Genomic DNA, 6,000 nt, shown 5'->3' with positions numbered 1-6,000 from the left:
ACTCTTTGACTTATTGGTTAAAAACAATAGCTTACATCAACTGGTGAGGGGAAAGTAAACTTGTCTTTCTTCAGGCTTTAAGTTTTTTTTTAAACCAGACACAAGGACACTCCCTCCCCTTTCAGAAGTCCGAACACTTCTGGCCATCTTGTTCACACCCACAAGCTGAAGCTCACTGGGAGCCAGGCTCATAGTTGTTGGCCTTTGTCATCAACAACTGCTCACCATTTCACTAACCAAACAGCTCGTTCTTGCCCTCAAATTTCCTTTGGTACAAACACGCTGGTTCTCGTTTATCTCCAATAACCTGTTCCCACTGGTCGAAAAGTTGAAACAGCACATACAATAAGGTTAAATACCATTAACTGTGGCACTAAGTTTGTGATCCAAATTACCTATTTTTCCGTATATTTACTTAATCCTATGTATTTGAAGGTATTTCGAAAATGTTGAAGTGTATTGATGTATATCAAAAGTGATGGATCACAATCCTGCCAAAAATGTACAGCCACATAGGATCTGAGTGAGACTTATTGCATTTAAGATGAGACAATCAATCACTACGATTCCGATTTTCTACATAACTCTTCAGTTAATCACCAAACGTGTCTTTTTTACTGAATACGCACGCGCGCACGAAGCTGCGGCCATACGTCAGCGCAGGAGCAGCGGCGGAAGTGAGCGGCGGGTGCTGGGAGTCGCCGAGTTTGGCTTTTGCTGGATGCGGCGGATTTGAACGTGTTTTCCAACGGTCCAAAACGAAACGGCCGATCCCGCAGTCCACGGCCGTTGCTAAGTGCATGACGTAAGCGCGGTGAGTGCACGGGACGTCGACGGCTGACGCTCAGTAAGAGGGAAATGGGAGCGGGGAGGGGCAAAAGTTGGGCGAGGTGCGGGAGTAATTTTGACTTTGGGCGAGTTTAAATGGGACGTATCAATTAAAGTCAGAATTATTCCCTATGCTGCTGTTTGTTGCGTGCGGATTGAAGTATGTGTTCACTGACCTGTTTTGAAATGTATTTGTCTGTTGGAATGTAAGAGTTCGACAGTTCGCGATTAGGGCGGGACACACTTCGCTGAATACGACTATAGCGGTGCAGCATCTCCGTCCAAGTCAGGTACACAGCCCAACGTTGGTGTATTCCTACTTAGAGACATGCCCTTGTGACCCTGCAGCAACTGAACCCCGGAACACAACCAAACCTTGCAGGAACTTATCCGAATCTTGCAGCAGCAGTTCAGCCCAACCTGAACCAGCATCACACCTCAAACCCGCAACATCTCAACCCAAGTCCAACCTTGCAGCATCTCAACCCAAATCAGATGACTCACCGTCTCAGTTTCCCTAACACCTTCCAGAGTCAAAGACCTCAGTGATCAAACATTTTTTTTAAACAACCGTAGGAATCCTATAGCAAAAATGGTTATAAATTGTGTTCTGCTGTCGCTAATGCAGTGACTCTTAGTTTCTGTTTGTAACTCCTGAGGTAACTGTTAGCCCGGCTCTAACCGATGCTAATTGTACTTCAGGGCATCGAGTCATTCATAATCAAAAATAAGATGCTGCAAATCTGAAATAAAAATGCAAGATAGTGAAATCATAATGATATTTCGCTTAGGTGGTTGTTAGTTGTTGTACAAGTGACTGGTGGAGAATATGACAGAATATGTGTACTTATTTAAAAAAAATATAAATTTATAATTGTGAAGAGAAAAACTAATTTTCTGGACAAAGTTAGTCCTTGTTTGATTTTTAACAAAAGAATATTTGGAATAATTTTGTATGGATTGCATTAATATGCAACACCCAGGTTATAGTCCAACAGGCTTATTTGGAAGTACAAGCTTTTGGAGTGCTGCTCCTTCATGAGGTAGCTAGTGGGGCAGGATCATAGGACACAGAGTTTACGTAAAAGATCAAAGTGCCATACAAATGATGTGATGTATTAGACAAACCTAGATTGCTGTTAATTTTTTAATAAATTAGAATGACGATGTAGTTTTTGATTTGATTATATCGACTGTGACTTGAAAGAATTTCTGCGATTTACATATTAATCAATTGAAACCTGCACCCCATACTAAATGATTAAAGACTTAACAGTAATCTAGGTTTGTTCAATACATTGCATCAGTTGTACGACACTTTGACCTTTCACCATAAACTATGCCCTGTGATCCGCCCACTAGATACCTGACGAAGGAACAGCACTCCAAAAGCTTGCACTTCCAAATAAACCTGTTGGACTATAACCTGGTGTTCTGAGATTTTTAACTTTGTCGACCCCAGTCCAATGCTAGCACCTCTATATCATGTAATAGCATGGACGGACAATCATGGCCATGGAAGCTTGGTCAGTTATATTCCTTATAGAACAGACATGTTTCCCATGCCAGCACTCAGATGTTTAATACCTAATTACATTAAAAGTAAATTCTGTTTTTTCCATTTCACTGTCAATTTCAGCTAATATTATTCTTCTATGGTCTTAACCAAGCGTAGTCAAGACAGGCCTTACTAACTTTAGGTAGACCCCACCCCAACAAGCTGGCAGGAAGATGTTCATTTTTTAAACTCTGGGATAGATTCAAAAAATATTCCTTGGTGTGAAATACAACGTATGGTCCATCATCTTGGGCAATCCCTTGAGAGCAAAGATGGCTTTCTTTCTCTCTGGAATTATAAATTCTGACGTGAGTTAAACTATCCACAGCTGATTTGCACAACTGCTGTTGGGAAAGGTGGTATTTGAAGAGATGGTTGGGTGGGATATTCTCATTTTGCATGCTTCTTTCACTGTTTGCACTTGCTCTCCATCTAGACTTATCAGAGATACTCAAGATGGTCGGCATCCTCATCTTCAGTTGGGGAGTATAAGGCAGGAGATTTCCATGAGTCACTGGGGATATTACATATTTTCATGGAGGGTTTGAGGACATCCTTGAAGTGTTTTCTGTGCCTTTTGATGTAAAGGCTTGCAGTGACAAAGGTCTGGGATAAGACATTTTGAAAGTCTTGTGAGAGGCAGTGTAGAGAATGTAACCTACACAACACAGCTAATTGAGGCCCTGATTATGATAATGCTGGGAGTGTTGGTCTGAGAGATTTTATGCAGGAATTGCTGGTGACATTTCTCTGATGGTATGTACAGAAAATGACATATGACCAGATCATATGACTTGGATGCTTACAGAACGACAGATAGCACTACTGCACTGTAGACCTAGATTTTGGTGCCGGATTACAGTACTTCCAACAAAGAATACACTTTATTGAATCTTATTCTGAAGCCTGTTTGTGCAGGCATGCAAACAATTGGCTGGCTGCTTTTTGACAAATTATAATTGCCTTTGCAAAAAGGAAATTGCAGCCCTGACAGATTCAATTTCATTGGAATTGCACTAATTCTATCAATATTTTTAAGTAGCTGATTTATTTTTATCGAACTTCAAACACTTACATGCTGAACATTTCTGATAGTCTTTCTATAACATCTAGGTCATTCTTGATTGGCAAGCTAACAGCAGAAATGAGAGACTAATCCCCAATCATGTTATTTATTTTATTTCCTAGTTCATTGTGCTCTTCTGATGGTTGTACATCAGCATTTTCTGTCTTTTTTTTTGTCTTAGCTTTTAAAGAAAACTTGAGACTCTTGATATGCATGTTGGAAAGGTTCCAGAGCTGACTAAATCTTGGTAACATTTACATTTAAAGGTAATTTTGACTCTTGGGAGTTTATAATACACCACAGCAGAATAGATAAAAAATAGAACCATTACTCAATTTTTGCATTAATTGCAGATGGTGACACCTTGCAAAATGTCCATATTACAGAGGAGGAAGTGCTGCATGTCTTGAAATGCATAAAGGTGAATAAATCCCCAGGACCTGATCAGGTGTACGCTAGAAATCTGTGGGATGCTAGAGAAGTGATCGCTGGGCCTCTTGCTGAGATATTTGTATCATCGATAGTCGCAGATGAGGTGCCGGAAGACTGAAGATTGGCTAACATGGTGCTACTTTTTAAGAAGGGTAGTAAGGACAAGCCAGGGAACTATAGACCAGTGAGCTTGACGTCGGTGGTGGGCAAGTTGTTGGAGGGAATCCTGAGGGACAGGATGTACATGTATTTGGAAAGGCAAGGACTGATTAGGGATAGTCACCATGGCTTTGTGCGTGGGAAATCATGTCTCACAAACTTGATTGAGTTTTTTGAAGAAGTAACAAAGAGGATTGATGAGGGCAGAGCGGTAGATGTGATCTATATGGACTTCAATAAGGCGTTCAACAAGGTTCCCCATGGGAGACTGGTTAGCAAGGTTAGGTCTCACAGAATAAAGGGAGAATTAGCCATTTGGATACAGAACTGGCTCAAAGGTTGAAGACAGTGGTGGTGGAGAGTTGTTTTTTGAGACTGGAGGCCTGTGACTCTCCTAATGGCAATAATTTCTCCTATTCTGCCATATCTGTTCTCTTTGGAAATATTGCAAGCCTTGATTAAATAATTCATTAACCTTCTGAATTTCAGGGACGACGATAACTCTCATTTATGTAATCAGTTTAATTTAACTTTTGTAGTTCATGTGTCATTCTCGTAAATCTAGTGTATCCTTCCTTGTTGTGATGCCCAGGATTTCTCATAGTAATTGTGACCTGACCACAGCTTTTTTTAGCTCTATCATAACTTCAGGTCTAAAAGCCAAAAGCCAAATGATTATTAATGATTCGTGTACTTGGACCCCCGAGTCGCTCTTGAAAATCCACTGATTCTAGCTTTTCACCATTTAAAAAATACCTAGGTATATTTTGTTTTGTTCAAAGTGAATGATATCATGTTTTCCTGCATTAAAATCCATTTGCAGTTAGTTTGCTCAGTCCCTTAATATTTATCAGTATGTCTTTGTACAGTATATTGAAGTATAAAATTACATTGTGTCATAAGCAAGTTTGAATTTGCAGCTTTCTATTCCAATCTGTTGTTTATAAATAGTTGGTAGTTAAGGCCTCCGGTCCGATTCTCACAGAACACTACTATTTGAATCCTATTAATTAGAATATCTACCTTACTCTCCCCAACGTCTGTCTCCTTCCACTCAGCCAATTTTCAAACGTGATCACGAATATTGAAGCTTCTGTTTCAATCACTTTTGAGGGACTTTATCGAATGACTGCTGTAAATTTATATAGATGATGTAAATGCATACATTACCATTCCTTCATGCAGTACTTTCATCACCTCTTCATAAAAATTCAATCAGGTTCATCAGGCATGACATGTGCTTTAACCTCTCTGATCAGCTAAAAAAAATCAATATTTTGAATACCTCTACCATAACTATGGTCTTGTCTAATTTTCCAAAGCAAAATATTGCAAATTCTGGAAATCTGAAATAAAAACAGAAAATGTTGGACATGGTTCAATGATATGGCAGCATTTGTGAAAAGAGTTAACATTGTGCTGAAATATCATTGACTTGAAACATTAACTCTGCTTTCTTCATATGCTGCCAGACTGCTGAATGTTTCCAGTGTTTTCTATTATTAGTTACCAATGATAAATGTTAGGCAAACTAGTTAATATTTCCCTGGGTCCTCTCTTTGAACTTTCTTAAATAGTACAGTGATAATTTACTAGAATGAAACCAGGAATGAAGCACTTTAGATGCAAAGAAAGGTTTGACAGATTGGGCTTATTCTTCTCGGGTCAGCAAAGATTAAGAGCTGACCTTATTGAGTTATTCAAAATTATAAACAATTTTGACAGTGTAAAGGAGGATATTCTATTTCCACTAGTTGGTATGTGAGTAACTAGGGTTACACTTTCAAGATTGTCAGCAAGAGAGCTAGGAGTGAGATGGGGAAAACCTTCTCTACTAGGAGCTGTTTGGATTTGGAATGCGCTACCTGGGACAGTGGTTGAGGTGGATTCCTTAGGTCTCTTAAGAGAGCTGGATATAAATTTGAATGTGATGAAGTTAGAAGGCTATGGAGATAGT

The 6,000-nt window shown here is 39.4% G+C and overlaps 1 protein-coding gene across 2 annotated transcripts in view; it reads left to right on the top strand.

Annotated features, from left to right (window-relative positions):
• The first annotated feature begins 683 nt into the window (after nucleotides 1–683).
• klhl5 (kelch-like family member 5) overlaps nucleotides 684–6,000 on the top strand; it is a 145,782-nt gene continuing 140,465 nt past the window's right edge. For both annotated transcript variants that reach the window (XM_043692954.1, XM_043692943.1), the window contains exon 1: nucleotides 684–814. The gene's annotated coding sequence lies outside the window, so the exon portion shown is untranslated. The remainder of the gene's footprint in view (nucleotides 815–6,000) is intronic.

This window comes from Chiloscyllium plagiosum, chromosome 1 (assembly GCF_004010195.1).
Source record: "Chiloscyllium plagiosum isolate BGI_BamShark_2017 chromosome 1, ASM401019v2, whole genome shotgun sequence".
In the NCBI taxonomy this organism is placed as follows: Eukaryota; Metazoa; Chordata; class Chondrichthyes; order Orectolobiformes; family Hemiscylliidae; genus Chiloscyllium; species Chiloscyllium plagiosum.
This window is presented reverse-complemented; position numbering and strand designations above follow the sequence as displayed.